The sequence below is a fragment of the Myotis daubentonii genome, chromosome 10 (genome assembly GCF_963259705.1).
Source record: "Myotis daubentonii chromosome 10, mMyoDau2.1, whole genome shotgun sequence".
In the NCBI taxonomy this organism is placed as follows: domain Eukaryota; kingdom Metazoa; phylum Chordata; class Mammalia; order Chiroptera; family Vespertilionidae; genus Myotis; species Myotis daubentonii.
The window spans coordinates 46348749-46367394 of NC_081849.1; the positions used below are offsets into that span (position 1 = coordinate 46348749).

At 40.2% G+C, this 18646-nt stretch overlaps 1 protein-coding gene and 1 non-coding gene across 3 annotated transcripts in view; one reads left to right on the forward strand and one right to left on the reverse strand.

The window, feature by feature from the left end:
- Window positions 1-18646, forward strand: part of CDK14 (cyclin dependent kinase 14) — a 532130-nt gene that overhangs the window by 346187 nt on the left and 167297 nt on the right. The window lies entirely within an intron of this gene.
- Window positions 7798-7904, reverse strand: LOC132211665 (U6 spliceosomal RNA). Its single transcript, XR_009447550.1, has one exon. It is a non-coding gene; the product is annotated as a U6 spliceosomal RNA (small nuclear RNA).

Here is an 18646-nt window from a genome sequence, read left to right on the forward strand (position 1 = left end):
GCATTCCTGTGATTCCACAGCCATCATTACACTTTCATTGCTACCCTGTGAGACTCCCTTAGCAGCAGCACCAGCTGAGGCGCCCCTGGATTCCTGACCAACAGAACCTGTGAGATAATCGATGATCAGTGTCTGTTACTTAAAGCCACTATGTTTTGGAGTAGCTTGTTCCACAGCAGTAGTTAGCTAATCCATTTCCTTTGATCTCATGACCAGGAAAGACAGGGTCAGTACCATTGCTATTGTTTTATAGCTGAGGAAACTATCTTCAGAGAGTATATGGACTTGCCTAAGAAGACATGTTCAGTAATTGCCAGAACTGAGACTAAATCCTAAATCTACTGACCTTTTCACCAAAATATTCCTTTGTAGTTGTTTGGTTGATTGTGTTTGCTGATTTGTAACCAGGAGTGTGCAAGAGAATGCCTTGGGAATCATTTTCTGAGTACACACTCTTAGGCCTCACTGGGGTCCCTGAATCAGGCTCAGGGGCAGGACTCCATGCCTTCAAATACAGAAGCCAAGTCTGGCCAATGAGTCCTTCTGGGTAAGAAACTCCGCTCTTAAAGATACTCGTCATACCTTGAAACATTGTGTGTGTTTTAAATTCTCTGGCCCTTCTGTGGCAACCTAAAAACCTAGGTAGTGGAGACATACTCTCCAGAACACAGGAATAGTTAATTCAGTCAGACTGAGCCCTATGTTTCTTCCAGGATACTTTCGGTGTGACCCCCTTGGGCCACGCCTTTGTAACGAGTATATTTGAGGGTTTCTTTCACATGGTTTGTGTTAATAATATTAGGTGGCTACTATTAGAATTGTGTACACAGCAGATGAATATTTGTAGTCATCACATCCCAGCACTATAAATTCCTATCTGTTCAGATCACTTGATTAACATTCTGGTCCCCTACCTTTTCTTACACCTTAGAAGACTTTACACTCAAGGATAAATCTGTCCAGGCTGCTAATCTTTTGTGAGGCATGAGTTCATTTAAAATCTGACCTTGTATCATCTCCTGCCCAACTCCCTGCAAGAAAAAGAAAAGCCTCCTCAAAACATTCTATCCTAAATTGATCTCTCTTGTCTCATTATCATGTATCTTCATAGAAAGCTATGGCTGTTTGATTAAAATTTATCATTAAGACTAATCTACCCAAGTCACTGGCGCATGTCCACTGGAGAACAGTTTTATCTTAAGTCAAGTTGACGGATGAGCTGACCTTGGAGCTGAATTTGTCCTCTCTCTCATTTCTTTGGAAAATGACAGACATATGTTTTCCAGGGAGTGTGGAGGCTATGGCATTTTTGTATTCTACCTAAAATCTCTTTTATGAATTCAGTTGTACTGGAAAAATATTGAGAACGAATTTTATTATTTTTTCTTTTTTACATCCATAACTTACTTATTTTATAAATGGCAACCACCAGTTGGTCCTCTGTATCTATGAGCTTGGTAATTTGTTTCATTTAGATTCCACATATAAGTGAGATCATATGGTATTTGTCTTTCTCTCTCTGACTTGTTTCCCTTAGCATAATGCCCTCAAGGTTCATCCTTGTCATTGTAAGTGGCAGATTTTATTCTTTTTTATGGCTGAATAACATTCACACACACACATATATGTGCATATACCACATTTTCTTGAGAACTGTCTATTTTAAATGTACCAGTCATTTATTTTTTTCCTCGGTATTGTGTCTCATATAAACTCAGGCTCCTGTTACTTTTGAGTAACTAAATGTTCAAGTTGCCAGTGAACTTTTCTACTTAGGAGTACATTCTTTTCTAAGACAAGAGCAAAGATCAGGTCAGACTTTACCTTCCATGTTGGCCAATCCCCGATGAAGGTGCAGGAATTGGTTTAGAGACACATCCTGTGCTGTCGAACTTCTGTACTTCTGTGCCTTTATACCTGCCCAGAATTATGCTTCTCCTGTCCCCAGTGTCTAAATAGAACCCACTTTTCTGAATATGAGAAATGCTTTCCCCCCTAGTGAAATCTTCTCTTGATTTCCCAATTCAAAATTCTCTTTCCTTCTCTTAGACCTAGGTTTCTCTACCCAAACCTCGCTGCTCTCTTCCTTCACCTTTGACCTTGCAATGCTGTTAGTTTTGCTTTTAGTCCCCTAATGGAGTTTTGGATTTGGGAACAGGGGTGGGGGAGAAGGGAGTACTTTGTGGGAATTAACCATTAGCATGCACCCTGATGCTGCAAAAATATTTGCAATAATAGAATTATTGCATTTATTTTATTTTATTTTTTATTATAGTTTTTATTCAACAGTTTTTTTGTATTAGCTTCAGGTGTACAGCATAGAGAATAGACATTCAAATGGGTTACAAAGTGTTCCCTCCAATAACTCAAGTACTCACCTGGCATCCTACATGGTTATTACAGTACTGTTATCTGTATGCTCTGTGCTTTACCTTATCCCCTGTGCCAGTTTTGTAACTACCAAATAGTACTTCCCAATCCCATCACCTGTTTTTACCCTTTTCCCCAACACCACTCCCCTCTGGCCTCCATCAGTTTGTTCTCAGTATCTATAAGTCTGTTTCTAGTTTGTTTGTTTATTTTGTTCTTTAGATTCCACATAGAAGTGATATCATATGGTATTTGTCTTTCTCTGACTGACTTATTTTACTTGGCATAATGCACTCTAGGTCCAGCTGTGCTGTTGCAAATGGTAAGATTTCATTCTTTTTTATGGCCAAGTAATATTTCATTGTATGTATGTACCACAACTTTTTTATCCACTTGTCTATTGATGGGCACGTGTGTTGCTTCCACATCTTAGCTATTGTAAATAATTCTGCAGTAAACAAGTTGGTGCATATATTCTTTCAAATTAGTGTTTTGGGTTTCCTTGGATATATACCCAGTAGAGGAATCACTGGGTCATAAGGAGGTTCCATTTTTTAAGTTTTTGAGGAACCACCACACTTTTCCACAGTGGTTGCATCAATTTGCTTTCTTAGCAACAGAATTACTGCATTTTTTTTATACTTCACTGTGTTCTTTTTAAAAAATGCATCTTTTGGGGGGAACTCTGTGGGGATGACATTAAGAACCACTTTAAAAATTAAAGACAATTTTCTTTCATTTGTTTGTTTAAAAATAGATGTGAGATCACATTTCCCTTTAGTTTCTCCTTTTGCAGTTCTTGTTCCAATAATATGTAAGTGACTCTGATTTAACATTCACATGCCTGGTTCATTTGATTGAAGCTCAGAACAAATTACTATCAATTTGCTCTAATTAAAATTTAGTATTAAAAAGTGTTTCCTGTTTGCCATATGAAAAGTAAATAGCTAAAAGGTATTAATAAAGGTGTTTTGGAGAATAATATTGGGCTCATTTCTCAGATCACATCTTATTTCCGCTAAAATGAAATATTGTTTCTCTCTCACACAGAGTAGCGATGCACGCACATTTTAATCTGGTAATTGACTGTCTGGATGTGATTCAGTTCGTACAGCAGTTGTGGGTGCCTAGGATACGCCCAGCAGTGGGCTTCAGGGAATGTCTACTTTGATGAAGTTTGGCACAATTTTCATTGAGTTTTCTTCGTAATACTTAGTACTGGTCGGATGTGCCACTCTGAAAATCCAGAATCTAAACCATAGGGAACTTAATCAAATTGCCAATTCCTTATTAATTTTCTTCCTCATAATGAAAAATATGCTTAGACAAATAATTAGATAGTGTATAGAGAGGCTCCTTCTCATAACTGTGAGCTTCCTGATACCATGATGTCTAATTGGATACAAAATGGAAAAGGCATTAACTTTAGTGAAATTATAATCTTCTATCTAGCAAAAAGGTTTTTAAACAAAAGTAATACAGTGTCAGTATATCTTTTCCAACATTAAGCTCAATTTTTTGGTAACAGGAAAAGATGCTATTATATGGGAAATCTATGTACCTTCTGCTCAGTTTTGCTGTGAACCTGAAACTGCTCTATAAAATAAAGTCTATTAGGGGGTGGAGGGATGATGCTGTAGATGAATCAAAGTGGAATACTGTCCAAAAAGGCCATTCTCTTCTTCTGTGTCAATAGGAAGATTTCCCCTTTCAGGAATTATGTCTTAGTTCTGTCAGTGAGCCACTTTGTGGAAGGAAATAGACACTTAGGCAGTAAAAATATTTATTGCCTGGCAACCGAATGAAAGCTGTGCTAGGCAGGGCAGTGCAAAGATCCTCAAGCCAAGTGCTACCAGTACAGTATCAAGATCAAGTTGAGGCATCAAAAACCTATAATCATTACTTTGGGAGCAGGGAACAGGGTTGGGGGCATTGCTGATGATCCTTCTTCTTCCTGTATATTTAATGTGGCATGAATTGGTTAAAATGGGAGCACTCATTTATTTGAACAGACCTGTACCAACATTATTTCAAAAAAGGTAAGAGGCGCTATACTATACTGTCCATCATATAAACCCAGGGACTTTATTTTTTTAAATGTATTTTTATTGATTTCAGAGAGGAAGGGAGAGGGAGAGATAGAAACATCAGTGATGAAAGAGAATCATTGATTAGCTGCCTTCTGCATGCCCCCTTACTGGGGATCGAGCCTGTGACCCAGGCATGTGCCCTTGACTGGAATTGAACCTGGGACTCTTCATTCAGCAGGCCGACGCTCTATCCACTGAGCCAAACCAGCTAGGGCTAAACTCAGTGACTTTAATAGACCAGTGAACCTTTAACTTTTGAGTGTTAAGATAAAGAATGGTCTGTATGTTACAACAGGTATTTTCTGACTTATGGATATTGAATTATTATTTACTAGTAAACTATTCTGTCTCAGCCACCACTTAGCTTTTTTTTAATCGTCACCCAAAGATATGTGTATGTGTTTTTAAATTGATTTTTAGAGAGAGAGGAAGGGGGAGAAAGAGACAGTGGGGAAAAGAGACAGAGAGAGAGAAAGAGAGAGGGGGGGAGATAGAGACATTGATGTGAGATAGAAATATTGATTGGTTACTCCTGTACATGCCCCAGCAGGGATCAAATCCACAATCTTTTGGTGTACAGATGTCACTCTAACCAGCTGAGCTCCCAGCCAGGGCTTAGCATTTTTTTCTCTGGTATATATGTTTCGTTGTCTTCTGTTTTTTTTAAGTAATGATTTTATTCATGAAAATGCTACAAGACGCAAGTTGGTCTTTTTTCTTTCTTATTTTTTTTTCTCTTTTTAAACCAACAGCTTGCTCAGAAAGTTAGAGAGCTGAATGATACACAGCAGAACTCTCAATTCCTCCAGCCTTGACTCACCCTCCATGGGTAGTCCTGAAGCCCAAGAACTGAGCTTGACAAATGCCAGGAATCTAGTCTATACTTTTAATTCAGTGTTCAAAGCCCTATCTATGTTAATGTAAAAAGAACGACAAATATGCCTACTATTGGCTACTTCCATGTCACTGCTCAGTATTTTCCTGTGTCATCTCATGTGATCCCGCCCTCCAAACAGCTGTGCTTTATTTTTGCTGATGTGCCCACTTATTCCAGGTTATTTCCACTGATGTCAGCCACGCCTGAGAGGCCAAGCCTTCTGTTTATAGCACTGGGATAGAATCCAAGACAGTATGAGAAGGACGTGGCCTCTCCTGCAGGTACAGAAGATGCTGAGATTGGCATTGGTGTAAGCAGTTCATCAAGGTGGTCTCCAGTGACAGAGATGAGCACTGTGACTTTTTTCCTCCCACATATGCCAGGCTGTTGTGTGATAATATTCAGGACATGTTTTAGGAAGGAGAAGAAGACAAAGACCAGATTTCATTTTCAGAGGGTCTTTCTCCAACCCTTAACGAAGGAGACATTTTAAATGAGGTCTTCACATTAAGAGACAATGCCAGAAGAGGAGCTTGCGAAGGGACTGATTCAGAATGCTTCCTTGTGCTTCAGGAAACTCAACATATTAACTAAGATGAACATATAAACTAAGAGAATGGCACATGTAAAAATCAGTGCGAGCCCAGCCAGTGCTGCTAAGTGATTAGAGCATCGGCCTGCTCACCAAAGGGTCATGGGTTCCATTCCTAGTCAAGGGCACCTAACTGAGTTGCAGGTTTGGTCCCCGGCCCAGTCGGGGCTCAGGGTTCTTGTGGGAGGCAACCAATCAATGTGTCTCTCTCACATAGATGTTTCTCCCTCTCCCTCTCCCCCTCCCCCTCCCTCTTTCTCTCCCCCTCCCCCTCCCCCTCCCCTCTTCCTTCCACTCTCTCAAAAAAGCAGTGGAAAAAATATCCTCAGGTGAGGATTAAAGAAAATCAATCTCAAATATTTTATTTATATTTCTTTGGTCTTCATTAGAATAATGTTTATAGGAGCAAGGCTGTCAAATGGGAGATCAGTTTTCAGAAATATGTAACTAAATGAAGAAAGCAAGTACAAGTAAAAGTACTATGTTTTGAGTGTATTGTTTTGGTTTTGGTTTTTAGTCTTAGAATTTCTGAGAACTCAGTATTTGCCTTTATGCTCTTCAGTGGCTTTGGTTAGAAAAGCTTCCTTTTCTTTGTTCTGGTTCATCTCTTTATGATAAAAATTTTAAACATTGAGAAGGAATGGTACACTGTCTAGGATGACAGGTTAATTATCTTTTTTGCCCCTTAAGGGAACCTAGTAAGAATTTGGAGATATATGGGTGCTGATAGCTTACCCCTACGGTCTGTGTGTTCTACCAAAAATAATGAAAAAAGAAAATTCAGGTCCGCTACCGAATCTCAGGAGACACAGCTTTGATAATACCAGCCTGTCATTTCAGATGAGAAGATAAAAAATTCACTCAGAAAATAAAGAAGAAAGCAAATGAGATTTTATTCACCATGTGTCTCAGCATAACCTGCTGTAGAAATAAAACTAATAATGAAAACATAACATGAAGGTACCTTCAGTAGTCACTCTGCTTTTTTTTTTCCTCCTTTCTTCTCTTTAAAAAATGTAAATATAAAAAGAGACTTTCTTTTTACCCTTCCACTCTGTACTTTATTTTAATTTTATCATTTTAAAGGAGATTTTTATGGAATTTGGAGAAAAAGTAGCATTTTCAAAACACACATGGAATATTAAGAAAAACCGATCAAGTGTTGCTCTGTAAAGCAAGTCTCAAGTGCTCCAAATGTTATCCTTCACACATGGGAGAACATCATGTTTTTCTTTCCCTTTCCCCCAAACCAAGCTTTACGAAGATGTATTACTGCTAAACTTTTATAGTCAATGGATTTGTGAGTCATTGATTTGAAATTAATATAAGTAAGATGCTAGTCTGCAGTCCTGTAAAAGATTCAGTATCATGGAATTAACAGCACACAGGTAAAATGGGCAACACATCTCCTTTGCCTTTATGTTAATAGCACTTTCCAGTGATACTTTGATGGTAGAAAGTGAGCTTCTTCAGCATTCATAAGCTTCAATGTAGTTAAACCTTATGAATATAAATTCTAATCATTAACTTAACTACATTGTTAACTGAATGAGCTCTATTTCTTATTTTAAATTATAATGGTGTAGACCTTTGGGAGCAAACCAGGGAAAGGGATGTCCATCCTGGATGTCATCCAGGCTTTCCAGTTTAGAACACTAGAATATCTCCTGCAGAATGTCTTCAAGTAAAGCTAGTTCACACATTACTTTAAAAGAAATAGAAAAGTCTATTACTTTATAGACTTTTCATGTCTTTGGGGACCTGATAACTTACATGTATTTGACCAGCAGAATATATTCTTATACTTTCTATTTTTTTTTCAAGGTGTGAATTCTTTTTTTTTCTTTATTGATTAAGGTATTACATAAGAAAATATGGAACTCTTCACAAATTTGCATGTCATCCTGGCACAGGGGCCATGCTAATCTTCTCTGTATCGTTCCATTTTTAGTATGTATGCTGCTGAAGCGAGCATCCACTCTGTACTTTAATTAGAATATTAGTATTAATTCCACTGAACCCGGGGGAGGGGGGGAGATTAGGATATGTTTCAGTAATTTGTGAATTCACCTCCTAGCAGGGTTTGAAGAACAGCATTGGTAGACCTGAATGCTCCATACTGCCTCCATTAAAATAATACACAAATCTTGCCTGTAACTGGAGCCAGCATAGCTTAAACCCAATTATTGTCTTCAAAGCACTTTCTCTTAGCATTACACTGTGTTTAAATCCAGTGCAAGTGATATAACCATCTGTGATAAATTTATGGAATTTATGACTTTATGTCATGACAGATAGTAAATGTAAAAAGTATGTCAAAGGTATTTTTACATAAATTCTGGAATGAAAGCTCATTCTGGACTGCTTGTTGGAAGACTTGACTTCTAGACTTGTCTTTGTTTGTAATTGGACATGCTTAAGCAGGATTCACTTTTTCACCTATAGAAGGAGGCTACAGTTTCCATAGTTTTCAAAAAAAATATTACTAATGTATTTTTTACATAAATTTCACCTATAATCCTGAGACCCTAAATTCCACCTGCTTGACCTCCCTTTCCATCCCCCACAATAGCCCTGATCTGCCTCCAAGAGCTTATACAACTCCAAGGCATATAGTATGAGAACCATAAATGGGGAGATATACCATGTTCATCAACTAGTAGACTCAATATTGTTGTAAAGTCTCCAAATTGATCTCCAGCTTTAGTCTGTTGAGAGAAAGAAACGATAAGGCAATAACTATAAGGAAATTACTGACCTATAAAATCTAAAATAAAGAATACCTGTGTTATATATTAAGTTTGGAGGAGGTGTTTTAGTGATGGGCAGTTCTGACTTTTTCTTTTAACCTGAAAAGAATGTGAGCAAGATCAACATGAGGGTAAATCAAAAAATTTAAAATTTTGGATTTTGAAGAAAGCTCTTTTCCTTAATGAATATTAGTTTATGTCATCTTCTGGTAGTTAGTTGCTGTTAAGCTGGTTGAATTGAAGCTTAAAAGATACAAGAGAAAGTCTGAAATAAACTGTTCAGCAGTGTGCTGGACTGACTGTGGGAAATGAATGATGAAATTAATGAACTACATTGAGAGCCAACATGAGGTTTAAAGCTGCTACCTTCTTCAATGGATGGCTACCAGTTAGGGTCCAGTCTGGAGTTACAAACTACCCTGTAATTTAAACAGTGATGATTTAATAGAGAGAGTTATTAGCTATTTGCAAGATATTTGCTACTAAGAAGGTATAAAAGAGAATTCTAAAGCAGTGGTCGCCAACCAGTGGTCCACGGACCACTGGTGGTCCGTGATGTTTTCCAAAAGGTTGGCGACCGCTAGTTTAAGGAAACCTTTGGATCAGCAGTCACCAACCGGTGGTCCACAGACCACTGGTGGTTCTCGAGGTCCAAAAGGTTGGTGACCACTGTTCTAAAGTATATCCTAAGGCTGAAGGGACAGAACCCAAGAAGGGAACACACTTGGAAAGGTGTGATTGGCCGGGAAGCTCTTTGGGTTGTCCTGGGCCAGCGCAGGTCCACAGTGCAGAACAGGGGCTAGTGGCAGGGAACTGCTAATCAAGACTAGGAGTTGGGTCCTCCCTCTAGGGTAGCAGAGAGCCTAGGCTGGCAGGCAGGGCACTGCAAGCAGGAAATCCCCTCTTGCTTCTGGCAGGCAGGCAGGCAGGGAGCTTCTGGGCTAGGGCTAGAAAGCTGGAGGGCAAGGCCCCCTGGGTGGGATGGCTGGTGCACTGCAGGGGGGGGGGGGGCGGTGGGGGGGGGGCGGAGAGGATCCAGTGCCCTGGATCAAGCTAAGATCCTTCCTCCACCAAGGTTCCTTCAGCACCACCTATTGACTAAACTTAAAATCTTGCCAGCTGGCAAGAGAGAAATAATCCAGTGTCACAAGTAGGCGATGGAAGGTGCATTTTGGGCTGAGTAACATTGCATTGATAGGAAACAGTTTCTAACATCTGTCCTGAGATCTCAGTAACAATTTTGGGGATTTTTATTTCCTGCAAAGTCAAACGTGAACATTTCATTATTAAATGGTAGGTTTCTTATTAAATAAGAGGGGTCCGTGAGTCAAAGGAAGAGCAAGATTGACTCCAGTCCAAGCTTATGACTCCAGTCAAGTTAGAACTCATGGTCAGGGAGGCTTGGGCCATAAGCAATTTAAAACTGCTACGCTTGGATAAAATGACACATTTTGGCAGAATTGTAAGGTTTACAATTTCATATTCGAGGGTGTGGCCGCTGTACCGTTCCAGCACAGAATTAGCATCTCTAATTAATGTTATGTAAAACAGAGGCCCGGGAGTCAGAGCCCAAGGAGACGTCTCGTTCCTTGTGAGGCAAAATAGTATTTTTAGGACCAAACCGGATTTTTCTTTTAGGGTCCACATGGCATGAAACAGATGGTGATGTGGGCGGCTGTGGTTTGAGATCTGAAGCCATTCGTAAAGGCACCACATCTCCTCCTTGTCCCACCCAGGAGGCAGTGATGGCTACAGGCTGGTCCCCAAGACTCCCCTCAAGCCGGTGTCAGCCATCCTTGTAGGCGGATGGACGGGCTGCACCCTGCAGACTGGTAGCGCCCCAGACTAGACTGTGGGGCGGCTGGGAAGTCAGCCTGCTGGCATTGTTCAGAATTAGCATAGCCTATTTTAATCTGAAAAGGAGCTAGAACATTTTTTTCACCATAGCTCTCTTTAGGTCTTAAAGGCATAACTTAATGTTGAAACTCCTCTTCCCCATAGGACCCCTTTGTTCGTTGTTCAGTGTTCTGTTCTGCCTGCTACCTTGGCTGCATTTACCCAGAAACTTGGATTGTGGCTGTTAGCAGGGAAGGAGAGAGAAAATCATTTAACATGTGCTTTTTTTTTTTTTTTTTTTTTCAGAAAAGCATTATAAGGGGGGTAAGAGATCAACTAAAGGACTTGTATGCATGCATATAAGCATAACCAATGGACATAAGACACGGGGGGGATAGGGGAGGCTAGGGGACTGTCTAGGGCGGGGGGATAAAATGGATACATATGTAATACCCTTTGTAATACTTTAAGCAATAAAAAAAAAAAGAAAAACATTATACATTCTCCTTCATAGAAATTTCTTACTACCAACACCTGTACTACCAAATTCATTTTCTTAATTTGATTATGTCCTATTATTTGTACCATTGGTTCTCCATATCAATACCCTGTTCTATTTATTTTAAATTTATTTAATCTTGTCTTTTCACTTAGAATTTCACTATAGTATGGAAGTATGTGAATGTTAAAGTTAAAATTTTCTTCAGCATCACAGTAATCCCTCCCTGGAAGCTCTGATTAAAAATTTTATGCATAGCCCTGGCCGGTTTGGCTCAGTGGATGAAGCGTCAGTCTGCGGACTGAAGGGTCCCAGGTTCTATTCCGGTCAAGGGCATGTACCTTGGTTGCAGGCACATCCCCAGTAGGGAGTATGCAGGAGGCAGCTGATCGATGTTTCTCTCTCATTGATGTTTCTAACTCTCTATCCCTCTCCCTTCCTCTCTGTAAAAAATCAATAAAATATATTTAAAAAACAATTTTATGCATATACTTTCTTCTATGTCTATGTCTAAGTAGTATGTGTCCATGAGTGATGTATATTTCACTTAAAAAATTACAAACATTGTTTTCAACTCGCTGTATTTTGTTTTAACCGCTGCATGATAATCCGGTCTTTGATGTTATATATTTACTAGAGGCCTGATGCACAAAATTCATGCAAGAGTAGGCTGGCTTTCCCCTGGCTGCCGGCGCCAGCTTCCCTCTGGCACCTGGGACCTGGGCTTCCCTGCAGCCCCGGCTTCCTCTGGAAGGTCGTCTGGTCTAATTAGCATATTATGCTTTTATTATGTAGACTAGAGGCCCGGTGCACAGAAATTTGTGCACTGGGGGGGGGTGTGTCCCTCAGCCCAGCCTGTGCCCTCTCGCAGTCTGGGACCCCTCAGGGGATGACCACCTGCTGGCTTAGGCCTGCTTCCTGGGGGGATTGGGCCTAAGATGGCAGTCAGACATCCCTCTGGCAGCCCGGCAGGCCTTGGGGGGTGTCCACTTGCCAGGGGGGAGCAGGCCTAAACTGCAGTCAGACATCCTTAGCGCTGCTGAGGAGGCAGGAGAGCTCCCACCACCACTGCTGTACTGGCAGCCATCAGCCTGGCTTGTGGCTGAGCAGAGCTCCTCCATGTGGGAGCGCACTGACCACCAGAGGGCAGCTCCTGCATTGAGCGTATGCCCTATGGTGGTCAGTGTGTGTCATAGTGACCAGTCATTCCCAGTCTTTCTGCTGTTAGGGTCAGTTTGCATATTATCCTTTTACTATATAGGATAGAGGCCTGGTGCACAGGTGGGGGCCGGCTGGTTTACCCTGAAGGGTGTCCCGGATCGGGGGGGGGGGGGTCCCGCTTGGGTGCCTGACTAGCCTGGGTGAGGGGCTGATGGCTGTTTGCAGCTGGTCACACCCCCTTCAGGGTGGGGGTCCCCACTGAGGTGCCTGGCCAGTCTGGGTTAAGGGCTGAGGGCTGTTTTCAGGCTGGCCTGCGACTGAAGCTCCCAGCCTCTCCTTTTCTTCTTCTTCTTTTTTTTATTCTGGGATTTATTTACCTTCTATAATTGAAACTCTGTTGCCTTCACTGGTGTTCCCAGCTGTGAGGCCACGGCTGGCTGAAAGCAGGTATCTGGGATTTGTTTAGCTTCTATAATTGAAACTTTGTTGCTTTTGGAGCTGTTGTTTTTGGAACTTTGAGCCGGGCTGAGGCAGGCGGGGAACCTTGGCTTCCTCCATCACTGGAGCAAGCAAACCTTCTGCTCGCTTCAGCTGGGTGGCTGCCAGCCTCCATCTATGTTGGCAGTTAATTTGCATATCTTGCTGATTAGCCAATGGGAAGCGTAGCGGAGGTATGGTTAATTACCCTTTTTGTCTTTTATTAGATAGGATACCACCTTGTCCTAAAAATGCAGGTTGTGCCCAGGTTTTCCTGTTGTGGAAGGGGAGCCCGCAGTAGCATCCTGGGTTCTGACCAGGGCTTGTGCGCTTGAGCTATGCGCTTGTGCTTTATCTTAGCAGATGCGATTCCTAGAAGAAGGCTCTTGGATATACCTTGAACATTTCTATCGATTTTACCAAATCATCCTCGAAAAATGTTGGACCACTTTAAACTCTGACCAGCAACCATGCATGTGCCCTCTGTCCTACTCTGATGCCAATATCATTGATTTCCCCCTAGAAGCTTCCCTCCCCTCAGCCGGGACTGCTTGACACTTGAGCCAACCTCACTGTTCAGCCCAGGACTTGATTTCCTGAGATAGAATTATGGAGGAGGAAAAGTAGTTTTCTTCTACCCTTCTGAGTTCTTAGCAGAGGCCCTTGTAATGAAAGATTACCAAGAGAAAAAAGTTCATTAACATGTGTATCTCTTGTACATGTGGGAGATCCCAAGGAAAAGTGAATTAATTCCCCAAGGTGGCTTAGAATCCAGACTTAAATATCTTCTTACTAGGGAAAGGGGACGGGAGATGTAGGCCTCTTAGAAGAGAGTAAATGATTTTTAGAAAAGATGAATGCGGGGGGTGGGGGGAGGAGGGAGGTGGGAGCGCGCGGAGATAGTTTGTAACAACGTTTGGGTGTGATGTCAACTTCTATTCTGTTCTGTGATAGGAGTCAGCAGGAGTCAGTCTTCGCTGGCTGATGACACTTCTCCCGCGGAGAGGAACTATAACATTTGAGCTCCTTTTGCGGGGTCCGATTTTAGGCAGATCAGGAGACTTCAGTGAAAGCCTCTCCTTGCATTTGCTGTTTTTCAAGCATCTGCAGCTCAAGATCATCAATATAACAATATGGCATATGTTGGGGGGGGTCTGTTCTCTGACCTTCAGAATAAACCCAACAAAAGCTTGTTTCCTCTCTTAGATGATTTGCCACAGTAGCGTTATTCCCTGGAGACAGTATTCTGACCAGACCTTCCTGGGAGTGGTCATAACATACCCTGTGCTTGTAGAATGGTGTGGGCCATATCACTAAATAAACCAGGGTCAGGTTTCTCATCTTGTGGGAAGGGAGGTAGAGTTATGATAGTTTTTTCCCCTAAACCATGTACATTTCCAGACAGAACACTACTAGACACATTTATAAAATGTGTAACAATCAGATAACTGTTACCAGTAATTGGCAGTCAAACAAATCCACCACAGTTATAACGCCCACCACAGGAGCAAAATATATTTGTTATTTTTTTCTTTTTCCCCAGATGAATAGAAGCCTCAGATTCATTTCAGCTGGAGAGAATGAAAAAGCCTTCCAGCTAGCAGCTGTCAATAAACTGGGTCCCCCCGCCCCCCATAAAGACCATATAACATCAGTAAAGATAATGAAAAGAGTGTGTGTGGGGGGGAGAAACCTAACTACTTTATTTTCATTTTTACACACGTCCTTCTGATTTTTGTTCATCTGTCAGTGTTTTTATGTGGTTGCAATTCTTTTATGAATATCATTTTACATTCTGATTGTTTTTCACTTTAAACATGACAATTGGTTAGATATTTTCAGGAATAGTTGCAGCCTTTGTAGTCATTGTGTGTTAATGGAGGTAAGGATGGTGGTGGCCTCCTAGAAAAGATGTATGCCACTTTAAATGTCCTACTATTGGACTAGAATTGCTCATTTGGGGCACACCAGAGCCTTACAGAGTCTGGAAGTGTGAGCCAGGGGAGGGAAAACGCCAGAAAACAGGGATGGTGGCGGTGGCGTAGGTGGCAGTAATTCCACTCAGGAATTGGTTGTCTGGCAGGTCACAAAGCTCTGCTGACTCAATGTGAGGCCAGCTAGCAGCCTGAAATTGTGAATTTAATGTGGCTGGAGGGATAAACAGAGTAATCAAGGGTGAGAGGAAAACAGGCAGGTGAAAAATGAACAAACAACTGTCTAAGCAAGCACCGCAGCTTTTGATTCAAATTTAGAATAAAGGCCAAAACTTAACCTTCAGACCACATTTGAGGTTATTCTTTGAAGTTTACTTGTATGTTGTTAGATGTTAATTTTGCTCCTTTCTTACTTCCTTCTTCGTAGTATTTGCTTTATATCCTCCAAGGCCTAATTGGCAGTATTTAAAAATAAAACTTAAAATCATCTTCTCAAAGGGACTGGACCCCATCAAAGTGACTGTAGGAGAATTTGCAGTTTAAAAAAGCATGTTCAGTTATGTTGGTTTTGTTCCTGTCAGAATACTTAGTTACTTCTGAAATTTTAAACAACATTTATGGAAGGCATGAGGATTGTATGTTTAAAAGAGGACATCGACTTCATTGAAGTTTTAGAAACAGTACCCTAGAACAAGAGTTTATACTTTGTAGTTACATTTTATGCTAAATTTTAATTGCCTTTGAGGTGTAATTAACATACTGTTTTTAAAGTATCCCATGTGATAAATTTTGTTAAGAAGCCATTACTGTAGTAAAGATAGCGAACATCTCCAGCATCCCTGAAAGTTTCTCTATACCTTCTTGTAAACCCCCTCCCCCCCAGCCCCCCCTCCCCCGTAGTCCCTTCCCTTTTTCTCCCTTCCATCCCCAGGCAACCACTGATCTGATTTTTGTCACCATAGATTAGTTTGCATTTTCTTAAATTTCATATAAATAGAAATGTAGAGTTTGTACTCCTTTTTCCCCCTTTTTTTTGTTTTGATGGGGGCAGGGGGGATGTGGTGGTTTTTAGTGAGCATAACTATGCAGATTCCTTTATGTTGTTGTTAGTGCCAGTAGTTCGTTTCTTTTTATTGCTGAATGGTATTCCAGGGTATGGATATACCATAATTTGATGATCCATTCATATGTTGACATTTTGTTTGTTCCCAATTTTGTTGTTTCTGATTACAACAAATAAAGCTGCTATGAATAAATCCTTAAATGGACATTGTTTCCTTTTGCCTTAGGTAGGTAAATAACTGAGATTGGAAAGGCTGGATCCAAGGGTGGGTGTATGTTTAACTAAAAAAACAAACTTGCCAATCTATTTTCCAAAGTTGTACTGTATTACATTGCCAACAGCCCTGTATGAGAGTTCCAGCTGTACATCTTTAAATTTATGCATTTTAATGGGTGTGTACTAGTATCTTACAGTGGCTTTAATTGCATTTCTCTAATAACTAATAATATTGAGCATCTTTTCATGTACTTATTTGCCATCCATATGTCTTATTTGGTGAAGTATCTGTTCAAGCATTTTGTTCACTTTTTATTTTTTTTATGACAGTTGAGTTTTGAGAGTGTTTAAAAATATATTCTGGATAGAGAACTTTATCAGATATGTGATTTTCAAATATTTTATCTCATTCTTTGGCTTGTCTTCTCATTCTCTTAATAGTTTCTTTCGAAGAGCAGAAGTACATAATTTTGATGAAGTCCAAAGAAATCTTGGGTTTATCCCCTGGTCACAAAGATTTTTTTCTGTGTTTTCTTCTTGAAGTTTTATAATTTTATGCCTTTGATCAATTTTTAGTTAATTTTTGTATGTGGTTCCAGGGATAGATAAATGTTCTTATATACCTATCCAATTGTTTCAGCACCATTGTGGAAAAGAATTGTCTTTGCGACTTTGTTGACAATCAGTTGACCATGTATGCGTATTACTAGAGTGTTCCTTTCTTGATGCCAATAATACACTGTCTTGATTACTGTAATTTCATAATAAGACTTGAAGCCAGATTTGATAACTCTTTCAACTTTTTCTTTCACAGTTAGCTAGCTAGTCTATCTAGAGCAGGGGTGGGCAAACTTTTTGACTCGAGGGCCACAATGGGTTCTTAAACTGGACCGGAGGGCCGGAACAAAAGCATGGATGGAGTGTTTGTGTGAACTAATATAAATTCAAAGTAAACATCATTACATAAAAGGGTACGGTCTTTTTTTTTTAGTTTTATTCATTTCAAACGGGCCGGATTCGGCCCGCGGGCCGTAGTTTGCCCACGGCTGATCTAGAGTCCTTGCATTCCCATATGAGTTTTAGAATCTGCCTTTTAGTATACTCTGAATGCTTACTGAGTATTTGAATGGGATTATGTTGAATTTACAAATCAGTTTGGAGAAATTGGCATGTTTTGTAATCTTGAGTCTTCCAATCTGTAAACACGGTGCATTCTACCTTGATTTAATAGTCTTTAATTTCTCTAACCAATGTTTCATAATTGGAAATGTACAGGTCTTGCATATCTTTTGGCAGATTTATAACTATTTAATACTTTTATGCTATTGTAAATGATATTTTAATTTAAAATTGTAGTTATTCATTACTAGTATACAGAATACAATTGATCTTTTGTATGTTGATCTTATATCTTGCAAACTTGTTAAAATCAACTTGTTCCTATAGCTTTTTTGTAGACTCCTATTTAAATGATTATGTCATCTCTGAATAGTTTTTCTTCTTCCTTCCATCATGTAGTCTTTTAATTTATTTTTATTGCTCTGTTGCACTGGCTAGAATATCCAATACAATATTTTTTTTATTGATTTCAGAGAGGAAGGGAGAGGGAGGGAGAGATGGAAACATCATTGAGAGAGAACCATTGATCAGTTGCCTCCTGCACGCCCTCCACTGGGGATCAAGCTCACAACCTGGGCATATGCCCTGACCGGGTATTGAACTGTGACCTCCTGGTTCATAGTGAAGTATGGTAGCAACCATTTCAGGTGGAAACTGTAGTTTAACTCTAACCGTGTTGTTTGGCTTAACAATATAAAAGTTACTTTGATTTTCTAAATTGTATAAGTCATCCCATTTGATTGAAGGCCTTACTGATTGAATGACTCTCCCATTGATTGTGATCTTACTGGTTATCGAAGCACATTCTTCTGTACCTGGGAAACAGGACAGCACAATTACCCTAAATTGTTTTAGTGGCCACAGGTGGTGCGTTCCAGCTGACTCAGTGGTCCCGAGACCAGGACAGCACAGTTACTCTAAATTGTTCTGACAACTCAGTGGTCGGGAAACCTGAGGGCTCTAGATAATGTGTTTCTATCAACTCAGTGATCCGGAGACCCAAAACTGTAATTTAGATAACATGCCTAAGTTTAACCCAGGTTACCCAAGGACTCTAGATAATGTATTTCTGTCAATTCAGTGACCCCGAGACCCGAAACTGTAATTAACATGCTTAATTCTGCTTCTGTAATCTGCTTTTTTGGGAGCCAGGTGCCACATTCCAAACCCTGGGATGTAATCAATACCTTTGTGATTTTTGCCTATATAAGTCTGGTTTTGCCACCATCTTATGGCTATGAGATTTGGGAATGGCCCCTCATAGTCCCGGATTGCAATAAATGTGACTGTTTAATTCGACTTCTTGAGGCGTCCTTCTGTGATTCGCAGGGTACGTTACAACAATAGGTTGACACTCAACCACTGAGCCATGCTGGCTGTGCCTCCAGCATAATATTGAATAGAAGTGGTGAGAGTGGACATCTTTGTCTTGGTCTTAATCTTAGGGGAAAGCATTCACTGTTTGACAAATAAGGATGATGCTAGCTTTAGGTTTTTTGCAGATGTCCTTTATCAGATTGAAGAGGTTTCTTTCTATTCCTACTTTGTTGCAACTTTTTATTAAGCATGTATGTTGGTCTTGTCAAATATTTGTTTTTCTCTCATCTATTGAGATGATCATATTATCTTGCATCATCTTAGACAAAAAATATGTTTTTCTTA